The sequence below is a fragment of the Nomascus leucogenys genome, chromosome 22a (genome assembly GCF_006542625.1).
Source record: "Nomascus leucogenys isolate Asia chromosome 22a, Asia_NLE_v1, whole genome shotgun sequence".
Classification (NCBI taxonomy): domain Eukaryota; kingdom Metazoa; phylum Chordata; class Mammalia; order Primates; family Hylobatidae; genus Nomascus; species Nomascus leucogenys.
Window position 1 is genome coordinate 123,363,235 of NC_044402.1, and position 17,873 is coordinate 123,381,107.

Genomic DNA, 17,873 nt, shown 5'->3' on the forward strand with positions numbered 1-17,873 from the left:
GTTGCACAATGCTGAGAATATACTACACCCCCGAAATTCTCCTTTTTAAGTGGGCAAATTTGATGGTATGTGAATTATATCTCAATAAAGCTGTGGTATAAAATCTAGTCAGTCAGACACTAGCCAAAACAATGGAAGAAGGTAAAAGTGAAATTCCTTTCTGTGTCAAGAATGAAGTTGCCTCCTTTTGGATGTCAGCGCCTTGTAGGATGAAGCTTCTACCTTGATTTGTGACGCCTGTTCGTGTTCCTGGTGTTCATCATAAAAATCAGTGTTTTCAATACTCTTTTTAAAGTATTTTAGCCAGGCACGGCGGCTCACACCTGTAATCCCAGCACTTTGGGAGGCTGAGGCAGGTGGATCACCTGAGGTCAGCAGTTGGAAACCAGCCTGACCAACAAGGTGAAACCCCGTCTCTACTAAAAATACAAAAATTAGCCAGTCGTGGTGGCAGGTGCCTGTAATCCCAGCTACTCTGGAGTCTAAGACAGGAGAATTGCTGGAACCCAGGAGGCAGAGGTTGCAGTGAGCCGAGATCGTGCCACTGCACTCCAGCCTGGGCGATGGAGCAAGACTCCATCTCAAAAAAAAAAAAAAAAAAAAAAAAAAAAAAAAAAAAAAAAAGAAGTAGTATTTTATTGGATAAAGAACATGCTGTTGTTGTATTATGGTGTAAACTACTGCTTGACTTTAATTTTTCCCCAGTATTTTATTAATACTGTAGCATAAAACTAAGTATGTATTATGTTAACATATAAAACAATAGTCAACATTTGCCAATCAATTATCTAAAAGGCGCCAGATACGGGGTTAAATATTTTATGTATGTTGTGACATTTAGCTCTTAAAATATCCCTAGGAGGTTGGTACTGTTTTTATCCTATAGACTGGGGTCCAAGGGGTTAAAAACTGTGCTTGAAGCAACCCTGATGGTGAGCGGTGGGGCTCAGCACAGTAATGCTGGGTCCTCTGGCCAGACCCCATGCTCTGGATATAGGACCCGAGAGCCTTGAGGGTATGTGATGCTTGCTGTGAGATTCTGGATAAGTAACTGCATACCCTTTACCTATCAAAGAAGAGGAAGAGGGCGGGCGTGGTGGCTCAAGCTTGTAATCCCAGCACTTTGGGGGGCCGAGGCGGGTGGATCACAAGGTCAAGAGATCAAGACCATCCTGGCCAGCATGGTGAAACCCCATCTCTACTAAAAATACAAAAAAAAAAAAAATTAGCGGGGCATGGTGGCACATGCCTATAGTCCCAGCTACTTGGGAGGCTGAGGCAGGAGAATTGCTTGAACCCAGGAGGTGGAAGTTGCAGTGAACTAAGATGCCACCACTGCGCTCCAGCCTGAGCGACAGAGTAAGACTCTGTCTCAAAAAAAAAAAAAGGGACAGGATGAGACAGGAAGGCTAAGGTTCTTTTTGGGTCTATCTAAGCTGCGATTCTATTCTAAAGTCATTTCTGAACAGCCCTCTTTTCCAAAATCCAATGGACACGGCAGCCATCCTCAGCACTGAAGACAACACCTGGGAACTCTTTACGCAATGGCAAAATGGTATGTCCATCATTAAAGGGACAAAGCCAAAAAGCTTCATAAATTGACTAACATTTGTTGTCAAAGTTAAGCATTTAAAAAGAACACCTAGCTAGGCGCGGTGGCTCACGACTGTAATCCCAACACCGAGAGGCCAAGGTGGGCAGATCACCTGAGGTCAGGAGTTCGAAACCAGCCTGGCCAACATGGTGAAACCCTGTCTCTATTAAAAATACAAAAATTAGCTGGGCATGGTAGCAGGCACCTGTAATCCCAGCTACTCGGGATGCTGAGGCAGGAGAATGATTTGAACCTGGGTGGTGGAGCTTGCAGTGAGCTGAGATCACACCATTGCACTCCAGCCTGGGTGACAGAGGGAGACCCCATCTCAATAAAATAAAAATAAAAATAAATAAATAAATTAACTAATTAATTAAAAGAACACCCGTTTGGTCAAAAGTCTTGATTTTTAGTAGCTATTACTATGGTACATAGAGCATTTGCTGGGGAAAGATTGCTTTCCAAAACCGTATCTTTAAATTCATTTTCTTGCCGGGCGCGGTGGCTCACGCTTGTAATCCCAGCACTTTGGGAGGCCGAGGCGGGCGGATCACGAGGTCAGGAGATCCAGACCATGGTGAAACCCCATCTCTACTAAAAATACAAAAAATTAGCCGGGCATGGTGGCGGGCGCCTGTAGTCCCAGCTACTCGGAGAGGCTGAGGCAGGAGAATGGCGTGAACCCGGGAGGCGGAGCTTGCAGTGAGCCGAGATTGCGCCACTGCACTCCAGCCTGGGTGACAGAGCGAGACTCCCTCTCAAAAAAAAAAAAAAAAAAAAAAAAAAAAAAATTCATTTTCTTACATGTGCATACTAAGGGTGTGTGTTTCTAAGTACCTTGACACATGTTTCTTGTAAGATGATAGCTACATGTTCCAAATTTAAGAAGAATCTTCGCTGCCTTCTCTAATTCTCCAACAACATCTTAAAAAATTCTAGATGTAAAAGAAATTTGATCTTTAATTTGACCTGGCATTGGCATTTTATGTGCTGCTGAAATAAAGGAATGGTGTAATTTATCTTAGGTTGGTTGATGATATAAGAACAGAATCATACAATTTGTAATTTTAAATAGACTTAATTTAAAAATAACATTGGATCTATGAATATAGAATTTTCATTCATCTCAAAGAATTGTAACAAGATTTATAGAAGGGTTTATATATTATATATAGGGTTTATACATTACATCTTTATATATGTTGTATATAATATAGATATAGATGGAGATAGATGTGGATATAGATGTAGATTCATTACTATTATTGAAATAATACCCAAACAAAGGACATTTTAAATCATTAATAAAAGCAAATGCGTTTCATTTAGCCACAAACTATACCTTGAAAGATGAATTTGGGCTAGGTGCAGTGGCTCACGCTTGTAATCCCAGCCTTGGAAGGCTGAGGCGGGAGGATTGCTTGAGCTCAGAGGTTCAAGACCAGCTTGGGCAACATGGAGAAACCCTGTCTCTACAAAAAATACAAAAATTAGCTGGATATGGTGGTGCACGCCTGTAGTCCCAGCTACTTGGGAAGCTGAAGTGGGAAGATGGCTTGAGCCCAGGAGGCGGAGGTTGCAGTGGGCAGAGATCAGGCCACTGCACCCCAGCCTGGGTGACAGCAAGACCCTGTCTCAAAAAAAAAAAAAAAAAAAAAAAAGATGAATTTGATTTCTGTTTTGAATAAGATATGGTCGGTTGAACTTAGTGCATTATTACATGGAAGCACTGGGGATGTGACCTAGGGATGCTTTACCATATTTCTATGGAAAGTAACACATTTTGCTGTTTCAAACCAGGACAGAAGCACACCTGTGCCTTAAAGGCACTGAGAGCTCTGGAGGCAATGGGTAAACTTTCCAGCCAGGGAAGCATTTGATGAGACATCAACCCACATACCTTCCCTTTTCTACCTCCTTCTGTTATTTATTTTTGTCCTCTTCACATTGGCTTCTGCTTTGTCTATCATCCAGGATAAAGACAAATAAAAGGAAGAGAAGGGGGGAAATGGGAAAGTTGAATTGCAAGAAGTGCTGAGAACTTGTTTTTTCTGAGAGGTAAGGTCAAGGACCAGGAAAGTAGGGAAGAGTTGAAAAGGAAGAGATGAAATGGTACTGAGGAGGACGGACAGGAGGCAAGCAGAGAAAGGTACCTAATCATTACACATTTCATATTAAACATTTTACATTTTCTATTAAAGGTTCTTCCACACCCCATTGCATGGTGTGTTCTTGTCCTGGGGGATGTCCATTTCAGTCACAGATGGTAGGAACACATTTGGTGCTGCCTGAATGAAATGTTATCTTGGAAATGGTATACCTCTAAAGAAAGGTATAGCCTCTTCTTAGCCCTTTCCTGGCAGTCTGAAGGAGTGATTTCTGCTTTATAAGTCGTATTAGTCCATTCTCATGCTTCTAATAAAGACATATCCAAAGCTGGGTAATTTATAAAGGAAAGAGGTTTAATTGACTCACAGTTGCACATGGCTGGGAAAGCCTCATAATCATGGCAGAAGGCAAAGGGGAAGCAAGACATACCTTACATGGCAGCAGACAAGAGAGAATGTGCAGGGGAAATCCCCTTTATAAAACCATTAGGTCTTGTGAGACTTATTCACTCTCATAAGAACAGCACAGGAAAGACCTGTCCCATGATTCAATTACCTCCCATTGGGTCCCTTCCAAGATGAGATTTGGGTGGGGACACAGCCAAGCCATATCATTCTGCCCCAGCCCCTCCCAAATCTCACATCCTCACATTTCAAAACTAATCATGCCTTCCCAACAGTCCCCCAAAATCTTAACTCATTCCAGCATTAACTCAAAAATCCACAGTCCAAAGTCTTTTCTGAGACAAGGCAAGTCCCTTCTGCCTATGAGCCTGTAAAATCAAAAGCAAGTTGGTTACTTCCCAGATACAATGGGATACAGGCATTGGGTAAATATACCCACTCCAAATGGGAGAAATTGGCCGCAGCAAAGGGACTACAGGCCCCATGAAAGTCCGAAATCCAGCGGGGCAGTTGGCTGGATCTTACAGCTCCAAAATGATCTCCTTTGACTCCATGTCTCACATCCAGGTCACACTTATGTAAGAAGTGGGTTCCCATGGTCCTGGGAAGCTCTGGCTCTGTGGCTTTGCAGGGTATAGCCCCTGCTCCTGGCTGCTTTTAAGGGCTGGCATTGAGTGTCTGTGGCTTTTCCAGGCGCACGGTGCAAGCTGTTGGTGGATCTACCATTCTGGGGTCTGGAGGATGGTGGCCCTCTTCCCACAGTTCCACTAGGCAGTGCCCCAGTGAAGACTCTGAGTAGGGGCTCCCACCCCACATTTCCCTGTACTACCCTAACATGAGGGCTCTATGCCTGCAGCAAATTTCTGCCTAGACATCCAAGCATTTCCCTACATCCTCTGAAATCTAGGTGGAGGTTCCTAAACCTGAATTATTGACTTCTGTGTGTCCACAGGCCCAACACCACGTGGAAGCCACCAAGGCCTCGGGCTTGCACCCTCTGAAGCAATGACCTGAGCTGTACATCGGCCCCTTTTAGCCATGGCTGGGACACAGGGCATCAAGTCCCAAGACTGCACAAAGCAGCAAGGCCCTGGGCCTGGCCCATGAAACCATTTTTTCCTCCTAGGCCTCCAGGCTTATGATGGGAGGGGCTACCATGAAGACCTCTGACATGTCCTGGAGACATTTTCCTCATTGTCTTGGTGATTAACATTTGGCTTCTCATTATTTATGCAAATGTCTGCAGCCGGCTTGAATTTCTCCTCAGAAAATGGGTTTTTCTTTTCTATCGCACTGTTAGCCTGCAAATTTTCTGAGCTTTTATGGCCTGCTTCCTCTTGAACACTTTGCTGCTTAGATTTCTTCCACCACATGCCCTAAATCATCTCTCTCAAGTTCAAAGTTCCACACACCTCTAGGGCAGTGGCAAAATGCTGCCAGTCTCTTTGCATAGCAAGAGTGACATTTACTCCAGTTCCCAAGTTCCTCATCTTTATCTGAGACCACCTCAGCCTGAACTTTATTGTCCACATCACTATCAGCATTTTGGTCAAAGCCTTTCAACAAGTCTCTAGGAAGTTCCAAATTTTCCCACATTTTCCTATCTTCTTCTGAGCCCTCCAAATTGTTCCAACCCCTGCCTGTTACCCAATTCCAAAGTCGCCTCCACATTTTCAGGTATCTTTATAGCAGTGCCCCATTACCCAGTACCAATTTACTGTATTAGTCCATTTTCATACTGCTATGAAGAAATATCCAAGACTGGGTAATTTATAAAGAAAAATAGGTTTAATGGACTCACAGTTTCACATGGCTGGAGAGGCCTCACAATCATGACAGAAATGAAAGGAGGAGCAAAGGCACAGCTTACATGACGGCAGGCAAGAGAGCGTGTGCAGGGGAACTGCCCTTTAGAAAACCATCAGATCTCATGAGACTTATTCACTACCATGAACAGCATGGGAAAAACTCGCCCCATGATTCAATTACCTCCCACCAGGTCCTTCTTACAACACATGGGAATTATGGGAGCTACAATTCAAGATGAGATTTGGGTGGGGACACAGCCAAACCATATCAGAAGTTCAAACTCTCCTAGCCTTATCAGACTACTATCATAAAGATTTTTAGTATTTACCTGATTACTGTTATGAGTCCACTACCTCTTACCTAGACAACTAGACAGATGAAAATGTTAGCTGAAATTATGAGAGACTTTTAAAGTCCATTTCCTCCCCCTCAAATACCATGGTAAGTTGACGGGTGATATTACAGCAATTAGTCCAAAGATCAAATAGTCAAGTGAAAACAGAATAGTGAAATTGTTTTGTTCAGATCTGCGTAGGCAAGGTGATCTTTAGAGCTATATATTTCCACTGTTATTTTTGAGAGTTCTATAAAACAAACCATCAGGATGACTTGACTGCAGTCACTGAGTTTAGATATTTAGATGACGAAGCTTATGCAAAGCAGTGTGCCCAAATGGTTATTTGTGGCCAGAGAAAACACTCTTCATAAGGAACCATTGATAGTGAACTTTTCAATCTCGCTGAAGCCCTTACCACATCCTTTTGGACTGCCTTTATTGCAGAGGTTATTTCCTTTCCACATCTTGATAGACTTAGAAACTGCCCCAGGGCCACCATTATTTCAAAGGAGCAATTTCTCTTCCATCTTGCCTGTGATTTCTCTTTGCTCTGGGCTCTAGATTTTGAAAACATGTGGATGCAGTGACTTCAGTCTGATACCCTATCTGGGGTATGTAATGTGTTTTCTGCTAATTCCCTCAGTTCCATCGGGGATATTTCTTTGCCAGAATTATTTGGCAAGAATCTGCTGAAGAATTACTTTCAGCTTTGTTTGTGGTTACTAGATTAAATTGGAATTTCCTGCATCTCTCTGTGATTCAAAGATTCTATGGAGAGGCTAAGGCCCAGGCTGTAAGGTGTGTTTGTGCCAGTAAACATAAAGAAGTCCAGGCTGGACCAGATGCAGTGGCTCATGCCTGTAATCCCAGCACTTTGGGAAGCCGAGGCGGGAGGATTATGAGGTCAGGAGATTGAGACCATCCTGGCTAACATGGTGAAATCCCCTCTCTACTAAAAATACAAAAAAAAAAAAAAAAAAAAAATAGCTGGGCATGGTGGTGGGTGCCTGTAGTCCCAGCTACTTGGGAGGCTGAGGCAGGAGAATGGCGGGAACATGGGAGGCAGAGCTTGCAGTGAGCCGAGATCGCACCACTGCACTCTAGCCTGAGTGACAGAGTGAGACTCTGTCTCAAAAAACAAAAAAAAAGAAGTACAGGCTGGGTGCAGTGGCTCACGCCTGTAATCTCAGCACTTTAGGAGGCTGAGGTGGGTGGATCACTTGAGGTCAGGAATTAGAGACCAGCCTGACCAACATGGTAAAACCTCATCTCTACTAAAAATACAAAAATTACCCAGATGTCATGGTGGGCACATGTAATCCTACCTGCTCAGAAGGCTGAGGCACGCGAATCACTTGAACCTTGGATGTGGAGGTTGCGGTGAGCCAAGATCACACCACTGCACTCCATCCCGGGCAACAGAGCGAGACCCTAGATCAAAAAAAAAAAAAAAAATTAAGATATCCAGGCAGGTGCAGTGGCTCACGCCTATAATCCCAGCACTTTGGGAGACCGAGGTGGGAGGATTGCTTGAGGACACGAGTTTGAGACCAGCCTGAACAAGATGGCAAGACCCCCATCTCTACAAATAATTTAAAAAATTAGCCAGGCATAGTGGTGCGTGCCTGTGGACCCAGCTACTTGGGAGGCTGAGGTGGGAGAATCACTTGAGCCCAGGCCATTGAGGCTGCAGTGAGCCATGATCATGCCACTGCACTCCAGCCTAGGCAACAGAACAAGACCATATCTCAAAATAAATCATAAGCCTGGATGCAGCACAGGGTCAGATGCTCAGGTCCCAGGGCTTCAGTGAATCCTCCCACTGTGTGATGGACAATTGTGATCAAGCACTGACTCAGTGAAAAGAGCCAAGGCATGGACGCGTGTGCCGCCCTCTCGGGGCTCGCACTTAGAGAAGCATCTCATAGGAGAGAGAGTGAAGCCAGTGTCATAAGAGCAGTGCCAACCCAGTGCTTTGGACATGTGGAGAGATTCATTCTGGCTGAGGAATCTGGAAGGGAGTTATGAGGGGAATGGAATTGACCTGGGCATGCAAGGATGAGGAAGACTTAGGTGGGCACTAAGGGAAAGCTCAAGTGAAGGATTCAGATAGGCTGACCAACTTGTCACTGTTTGCCTGAGACTTTCCTGGTTTTAGTAGTGAAAGCTCCTGTCCCAGTGACGTAGGCACACCCCAAAATTGGGGCTCAGCCCAGGAGGATTCTCAGTTTTGTACAGGAAAGAATTTGAGAGCAAGACAACAGAGTAAAATGGCTGCTTCAGAGACAGAGCTGGGCTACCCATAGGCAGAGTGGCCCTTGTGGATTGCTGACTAGCTACATTTACAGCTACTCCTTAATTATACGCTAAAGAAGCGGTGTGATATTCATGAATTTTCCGAAAAAGGGATGTGGAGTTCCTGAAACCAAGGGTTCAACCATATAAGGTAACTTCTGGGCATTGCCATGGTATTTGGAAACTGTCATGGCTCTGGTGGGAGTGTCTTTTAGCATGCTAATGAATTGTAATTGTGTATAATGAGCAGTGAGAGCAACTAGAGGTGCTTTTATTTGCCATCTTGATTTTAGCTGGTTTTGGCTGGTTTCTTTACTGCATCCTGTTTTGATCAGTGAGATCCTGACTGATGCACAGAAAACAAGTCCTACTGCTCTCCTACTTCAGTCCCAGGCAAAGTAGGATGGTTGGTCGTCCTAGGCAAAAATACTGTACGACCCTGGTATCCAGTGCCCAGCTAGCAGGTCTCTCTACCTTTGGCAAGGATGGTAGGGAGGTTTTTTTTCTTTTTTCTTTTAGACAGGGTTTCACTCTGCCACCCAGGCTGGAGTGTAGAGGTGCCATCATGGCTCACTACAACCTCTGCCTCCTGGGCCCAAGTGATCCTCCCACGTCAGCCTCCCAAGTAGCTGGGATTACAGGCATGCACAACTATGCCTGGCTAATTTTTGTATTTTTAGTAGAGATGGGGTTTTGAGCTCAAGTGATCCACCTGCCACGAGCTCTCAAAGTGCTGGGATTACAGGTGTGAGCCACTGTGCCTGGCCAGGAAGGATTTTTTTTTTTTTTTTTAACATTCCAGAGGACAGCTTTTAAACTAATTTTTGGAAAACAACTAATTCCAACTTAGCTATATAGCCTATGATACCCTGAAATTTCCTAGTGACTGGGAATTCAGTGTGAATGATGGCTTAAGGCTCTAGAATGTCTCCATATGTTTGGGTGAGATTTTGTTGTGAATTTCCCTTAATGCACTGTCTTGTCTGAGTGGCCACAAAACTAACCACAGTGACTATACTGTAAAAGTCTGAGTCCCACAGAGAGAGTTTTTCTGTGATTGTAACCATCTTTTCTGTGCTTCAGTTTCTCTTTCTGCAGGAAGAAAACTTTTCCTATAATGGAATTCTAACATATTTTTAACGAAGGTGTACCTAGACCCTGTGACTTTGGAAACTCAAGATATAATTAAAGGTATGAAATGTAAGGAAATGCCCTAATATTTACACAGCATTTACTCTAAGTTTTTACTGTATTTTGTTCAGCCTTTTACTTGTTAAAAATATACATATTGAGGCTGGGCGCGGTGGCTCATGCCTGCAATCCCAGCACTTTGGGAGGCTGAGGCAGTTGGATCACGAGGTCAAGAGATCGAGACCAGCCCGACCAACATGGTGAAACCCCATCTCTACTAAAAATACAAAAATTAGCTGGGCGTGGTGGCAGGCGCCTATAATCCCAGCTACTTGGGAGGCTGAGGCAGAAGAGTTGCTTGAGGGCGGAGGTTGCAGTGAGCCAAGACTGCGCCACTGCACTCTAGCCTGGGCGACAGAGGGAGACTCCATCTCAAAAAAAAAAAAAAAAAAAAAAAAAAAAAAAATATATATATATATATATATATATATATATACACACATCTTATTTATTTACATCTTGTTCCCAAAAAGATCATGGATGGAATGGCCCTGCTAGAGATTTCATGATCTAAATTGCTATTACAAAACTTAACAATCAAGTCCTATTAAGTATCACTTGCAATAATAAAATTATCTCTCCTCTACAAAAGATTCACTGAGTAGGCCAGGCACGGTGGCTCATGCCTGTAATCCCAGCACTTTGGGAGGCCAAGGCAGGTGGATCACTCGAGGTCAGGAGTTCGAGACCAGCCTGGCCAACATGGTGAAACCCCGTCTCTACTAAAAACACAAAAATTAGCTGGGTGTGGTGGCACATGCCTGTAATCCCAGCTACTCGGGAGGCTGAGGTAGGAGAATTGCTTGATCCCGGGAGGTGGAGGTTGCAGTGAGCTGAGATCGCGCCACCGCACTCCAGCCTGGGCGACAGAGTGAGACTCCGTCTCAAAAAAACAAAAAACAAAAAACAAAACTTCCTTTCCAACTTAAACCCGGCAGAATGGCTCCCGCAAAGAAGGGTGGAGAGAAGAAAAAGGGCCCTTCTGCCATCAACGAGGTGGTGACCCAAGAACACACCATCGACATTCACAAGCGCACCCAAGGAGTGGGCTTCAAGAAGCGTGCTCCTCGGGCACTCAAAGAGATTCGGAAATTTGCCATGAAGGAGATGGGAATTCCAGATGTGCGCATTGATGCCAGGCTCAACAAAGCTCTCTGGGCCAAAGGAATAAGGAATATCCTATACGGAATCCATGTGCGGTTATCCAGAAAACGTAATGAGGGTGAAGATTCACCAAATAAGCTCTATACTTTGGTTACCTATGTACCTGTTACCACTTTCAAAAATCTACGGACAGTCAATGTGGATGAGAACTAATCGCGGATCATCAAATACATCAAATAAAGTTATAAAATAGCAAAAAAAAAAAAAATTCACTGAGTAGTGGGAATTAGCAATGATTGATATGTTTACATCTTTGCCACAGTTAATGAGCACATTTTATCTTGAAACACAGCTTTTTAAACTTGTGTTTATGTCCTTCCTACTCCAAGTACCTTGGCAGATTTAATTTGGGCTCAGATTGAACTCCCCTCAATTGGAATCTGTGGTTAGTGACCACAATCAAATTCCTAAAGAAATGGAGATTCCCAGTAGAAGCATCTGTCTAAATTATTCTCTCCCCAGTGACCACTGTCGAGACTAGGTTTAGACAAACCAAACATGGCTTCAAATCAACTCCACTTCCAGAGACAAGAAACACTGGATCTTTGACCAACATACCCAGGAAATATTCTGGATAGGAATGCTGCAGCCTCATGCTTATTTCATTATGGTGGCAAAATTGTCACCACAGTTCCAGATATCACATGTAGGTTAAAGTTTCCTACTTTATTTATTTATTTTTGAGACAGGGTCTCATTCTGTCATGTAGGCTGGAGTGCACTGGTCAATCATGGCTCATCGTATCCTCGACCTCCCAGGCTCAGGCGATCCTCCCACCTCAGCCTCCTGAGTAGCTGGGACTACAGGCATACACTATCACACCTGGCTAATTTAAAAAAAAATATTTTTATTTTTATTTATTTTATTTATTTATTTTTTGAGACAGCGTTTCACTACTTTGCCCAGGCCGATCTCAAACTCCTGGGCTCAAGTGATCCACCCTCCTTGGCCTCTCTAAGTGCTGGGATTACAGTCTTGAGCCACCACACCTGGCCATTTTCTACTTTATTTAGGAAACACTCTTCTTTCCCAAAATCCCTCTTGCAGACTTTCCTTGACATCTCATTGTCAGAACTGGCTCACATGGGTCACTCCCAGGTACAAATATGGCTGAGAAAGTATCTAACTTTCTATTCTGTATTGCAGGAGTCAACAAACTGTCTCTGTAACTACCAAGATAATAAATAACTTTGGCATTGCAGGCCTTTTGGTCTCCGTTACAACTAATCTCTGCCATTATAGTGCAAAAGCAGCCATGGATAATATATAAATGAACAAATGTGACTGTATTCCAATAAAACTTCATTTGGGGATGCTGAATTTTGAATTTCATATGATTTTCATAAAATACTCTTTTGGTCTTTTGGTCTTTCTTCAACCATTTAAAAATACGAAAACCATTCTTAGGTCACAGCTATACAAAAGTTAGCAGCCTACTGGATTTAGGCCATGGTGTGCCAGCCCTGACCCCATGTGTGAGAGGAGTGTAGGAATGGCTTTGGGAGGTCCATCCACAGTACTGCCGCATACAGCCTCTGTGCCTTGAATGTGGGATATTGGAAAGTGATGACAAGCTCAATCTATCAGACCCACTTTAATTTTCCTGAGAGCCTCAAGAAAAGCCTGCTTCTAAATTATGTTCCTTATCATGAGCAAATTAAAGTTTACCAAATACCTTTAACACTGAAAATCTGTATTCCTGGGCCAAGAGGCCTAATATATTTTACATATTTTGCTTTAAGTTGTCTTATAGTGCTTGCAAAACTAGATCAGATCTGACCTGAGAAAACTCTAGAATACAGTCTAGTACTGTAACCAGAAAATTGGCACCGTAACATAGACATTTGCATAATTTCTCAAAGGTCTGTTTGCATAAGCTTTAAGAAAATTCAGAGATGAAAATACCCTAGATATATTTATTCAGAGACAGGGTCTCACAGTGTTGCCCAGGCTGGAGTACAGTGGCATGATCATAGCTCACTGAAACCTTGAACCCCTGGGCTCGAGTAATCCTCCTGCTTCAGCCTCTGGAGTAGCTGAGGCTACAGACACATACCACCACACCTGCCTACTTTTTAAAAATTTTTGTAGAGACAGGGTCTGGCTATGTTGCTCAAGCTGGTCTCAAACTCCTGGCCTCGAGCAATCTTCCCTTCTTGGCTTCCATAAGGACTGGGATTACAGGTGTAAACCACCACACTTGGGCCTAAATACTATTTAAAACAGGAGAGTGATATATTAGATATGTTGATCTATGATTATTCTTTTTGAAAATATCTTTAAAATGTTACCTGTTCATTTACTTAGAAACGTCTTGTTTTTGAACTTAACAGTTAATTTTATAATTATAATGTGTGTATGTATAGATGTATAAGTATATATAAACATTACATATAAGCTATATATGCATATATAATTATAATAAAATAATATAACATTATAAATATACTAATATGTATATATACTTAATAGTCAGGACACTCTCCTCCTTAAAAAATATTGAGTTACATGCTGAAAAGCCTAGGGATTTAGGCACAGATCCAGATACTCAAATGCTATCATCAGGGCCAGGCGCGGTGGCTCACACCTGTAATTCCAGCACTTTGGGAGGCTGAGGCAGGCGGATCACCTGAGGTTAGGAGTTCGAGACCAGTCTGGTCAAAATGGTGAAACCCTGTCTCTACTAAAAATACAAAAAATTAGCCAAGTGTAGCGGCACACACCTGTAATCTCAGCTACTCGGAAGGCTGAGGCAGGAGAATCACTTGAACCCAGGAGGCAGAGGTTGCAGTGAGCTGAGATCATGCCATTGCACTCCAGCCTGGGTGATGAGCAAAACTCAGTCTCCAAAAAACCAAAAATAAAAAAAAAAAATGCTATCATCAGAATGCAGTCTTGCACTGTCTCTCCTCTCCTGTCTCCACTGTGTGGACTTCACTCTTAGACTCCTTTTGTGGTGGTAAGATGGCTACCAGCAGCTGCAGGGACACATCCCACCAGGTCAGCATTTTCTGGGGAAGAATAGCTTTTATTTCCCCTAGGACTGGGTCTCACTGAACTGACTTATCCATCTATGAACCATCAGTACAGTCAAGAGGTTGGAATATGCTGATTGCCCTGGTCTATGCTGTGCAGTTAAGTGTGCTCCCAAGAGCTAGGGGTACGATGCGGATGGCTGGTTTGTCTAAACTACGTAGACTGAGTATAGAAAATAAGGGGTTCCCCGGCTGGGCGCGGTGGCTCACGCCTGTAATCCCAGCACTTTGGGAGGCCGAGGTGGGCGGATCACGAGGTCAGGAGATCGAGACCATCCTGGCTAACACGGAAACCCCATCTCTACTAAAAATACAAAAAATTAGCCGGGCGTGGTGGTGGGCACTTGCAGTCCCAGCTACTTGGGAGGCTGAGGCAGGAGAATGGCGTGAACCCGGGAGAAGGAGCTTGCAGTGAGCCGAGACCGCCCCACTGCACTCGAGCCTGGGCGACAGAGCGAAACCCCGTGTCAAAAAAAAAGAAAAGAAAAAAAAAAAGAAAATAAGGGGTTCCCCAAAGGAAAATCAGGGTGAAACGATTCTGGAAAAACAAAACAACTGTCTCCTACAATAACATTTACATTTGACTTTTAACAAAGGAGTCAGGAAGAGAATATGGAGACGGAGAGAAAATGAATGGGGAAGGAGAAAATCATGGAAATGTAAAGAAAACATTTTTCAGTAAGTTGGACGAGGTCAGTGCTTCATAATCTTGGCAACGTATCGGAAAAATCTAGGTAGTTAAAAAAAGAAAAGATTTCTGCACTGTATCCCAGACTGAGTGAATCAACATCTCTGAGAGTGGCATCTGGGATTCAGTAAATATTTTAATCGCCCCAGGCAATCGAAATGCGGCTTATCCATAGACTCACTTTGGGAGCCATTGAACAGGGTGGCATGAAAGCACAGGCTCAGCCGCAAAACAACCTCAAATTACAGAGGCCTGACCAAGAAGCTGATTTCTTTCTTACCTAATAGTCTAGAGGCAAATGGTCCAGGATGGTGGGTGGCTCTGCTTCATGTGTTCGTTTAGAGACCCAAGTCCTTTCCATCCTGCTGTTCACCAGCCCCTAGGGTGTTGTCTTTGTTGAGCTGAAGCTGGCTGCTACCACATCCACATTGCAGCCCACGGGGAAGACAGAAGGAAAGGACCAGAGAAGCACTGAGTTTTATGTCAAGGCCAAGGCTCAGAAGTGGCACACACCACTTCCACTTTCATTATATTGGCCTAAACTTAGCCACATGGCAGCAAGCTGCAAGAAAGCTGGAAAGTGTAATGTTTCTCTCACCTAAGACATAAAAATTTTTGCCTTGACTCTGTAAATACACACACACACACGTAGGTGAGCATATGCTGAGCTAAAATTAGACATCTAAAAGTTAAACATTCATTACTTTCAGTTAAATATCATAAATTGAGTGCCTGCATTAATATTTATTCCTTCCCGAAACTCTAGTAAATAAAGGAATAAAAATGGTCAAAAGTAAAAAAGACCCAAAGAGAACAGGAGATGAGTAAGAGGAGAAAGTGATGTCAACACTATTTTGCAAAATGGAAAACAGACGGACAAGTGGAAACTGACCTGGCAGAGCAGAACAAGCAGAAACTTAACGCCAGAGAGAATTGAAGGGGAAAGTCCGGTAAAGAGTAAGCTCATTCCCACGGCAGAGCCTGGGAGAAGCTGAGCTGTGGAAGGCACCACCTACCTCTGAAGGTTGAGGGTGGAGGGAAAATCCAGAGACAGGAATGGGAAGTCCCTTGAAGTAGCAGTCAGGCTCTCAGATTTCCTGCTCTAGTTCCTGGAGCATGGGCACCCCCTACCTGGATAGGCACTGGAGCTTTGCTCTTGGAAATTTTAGGGAACCTCTGAGCTCTGGGACACCAGGCTCAACCAAGGGGATGGGGGTGGTGAAGTGCCCTTAAAGCAGATTCAGTGGAACTTCCTATTAGATGATAAATTCCTTAGTCCCCTTCCCACAGTAGATTCCCATGATCCTAGGCAGCCACTTTTATATTCCTCCAACGGGAGACTGGCGAGTTCCTCTCCTGGGAAACTGACCAACAGAGGACGGAAGACCCGCCAGGTTCCAATTTCTGTAGGTCCCCATCTGCCACACCATAGCGAAGCCTACCAACAGTCTATTCACACAGAGCTGCCACTCAGCTTTTAGTGACAGTAATGGACATCCAGGAATCACCAGACATTTCAAGAAAGGCTTCAACAGGAGAGAATATACCAAACAACGAACATGGGAGAGATGAAGATAGCAGGAGAAAACTTCAGAAAATGGTCATTGATATTTTTGGAAAGATAAGAAAAAATTTTACAACACTAAAACAAGAACAGAATGTAATGTAAAAAGGAACATTTATTAAAAAAAGAAAGTGACATAACTACATGGAGATGATGGGTGGAGGAGAAAAATAGGTGCAAGAATGCGAGGGAGTCAAATCCTCCTGTTGCATGGGAGAGTGCTAACAGATGAGGTCTAAAATTAAAAAGTGAAGAAGCAGCAGTTTAAGCATGCAATGTAGACATACAGAAAAAGCAAAAGGAGTTGAAAATTACTGACTCTGGAAGCAGGATTGGAAGGTGAGGCAGAAGACTGCTGGTTTTCATTATAAGCTAGGACTGTTTGATTGATTAATCCATGCCCATGGTGACGTTAAAATGTATTTTAATATTTTTATTGTTTTTAATATTGACATTTTATACTTTAAAATAACAAAAAATACTACTTCATATTTTAAAGACTACCTTCCAACAAGATGTTGAGATACAAATGTAGTAGAAGCCTCTATGTGACGTGATCAGTGTCAGAGTACCATGAAAGCACTAGGGCAAAGAGGCAATTTAAAGGAAACTCTTGGACTTAAGACCTGAGACATTTGAAAGAATCCCGGAACTTTCATGGGAGAAAGTGGGAATTCCTATTTTAAGAAATCTGAGCAAACTGTTATAGGCCAAGCTGCCAAATGTCTGCAGAGGGTTGGCAGGTGTTGTAGAAACTGCAGATCCTCTGGTTTTTAAAATTTTGTTTATATACTTGAATAATAGGAAGTCAGTTTGTTTGGATAATATCCGGAAATAAGACTTGTTTTTCTTTTTAAATTATAACAGAAATACTTTGCATAGCTTTAGTCAAACACTAATAATTGACTCCTCAGAAAACCCCCTCCCATCCCCCTGGCTGGTGTCCCATTAAACGAGTTGGATACTTGCTTTCTCTGTCTTCCTCTCAGCCAAGAATGCCCATGTGACCTAGTTTTGGCCAATGAGATATAAGGGAGTCTGCTTAGGGGCTTCTAGATGTTTCCTCCTACCTGATGGGAGGTTAGTGCACAAGGAGAAAGATTCTGCATCCTGCTTTTGAACAGTATGATGATGTCATTTTGGAGCTGTCTGTGGTCATCTTAACAAACCATGAGGGCAATTCCAAAGGAGTTATGAAGACACCAGTCCAAAACCCTGGCATCAATATATCCCAAACAAACACCAGTAACTAACTTAGGTCTCCCTGTTATGCAAGAGCAATGTAGCCAAGATCAATCTGGTTTTCTGATGTTTGCAACCAAAAGCATCCCTACTCTCACCATTGGTCTGAATATGCCATTGGGTTATTTTTACAAATGATATCGTGGTCTCAGTGATTAGGCAGTATTGAGTAAAGGGAGGTAAAATGATTTACTCACATCAATGTGATCATTCCATTCAATTCATACTTTTGTAAGAAAGTTTATAATGGAGCCCCTGAGGAGGTGTGCCTTGACACACAGATGTCGCAAGTGCGATGAATTTTTGACCCCTCAGTCCTGGGAGTTACCAAGAGGGGACTGGAGTGGCAGGAGTCTCTATGGCTACCAGAGTCCCAGAGCAGTGAAAACTCCCTCTGCGCCTCTTTACCTGTTTACCCAAATCACTGTGCAAATCTAAGCC

The 17,873-nt window shown here is 43.3% G+C and overlaps 1 pseudogene; it reads left to right on the forward strand.

The window, feature by feature from the left end:
• The first annotated feature begins 10,657 nt into the window (after positions 1 to 10,657).
• On the forward strand, positions 10,658 to 11,056 carry LOC100592802 (annotated as a pseudogene).
• The last annotated feature ends 6,817 nt before the right edge of the window (positions 11,057 to 17,873 follow it).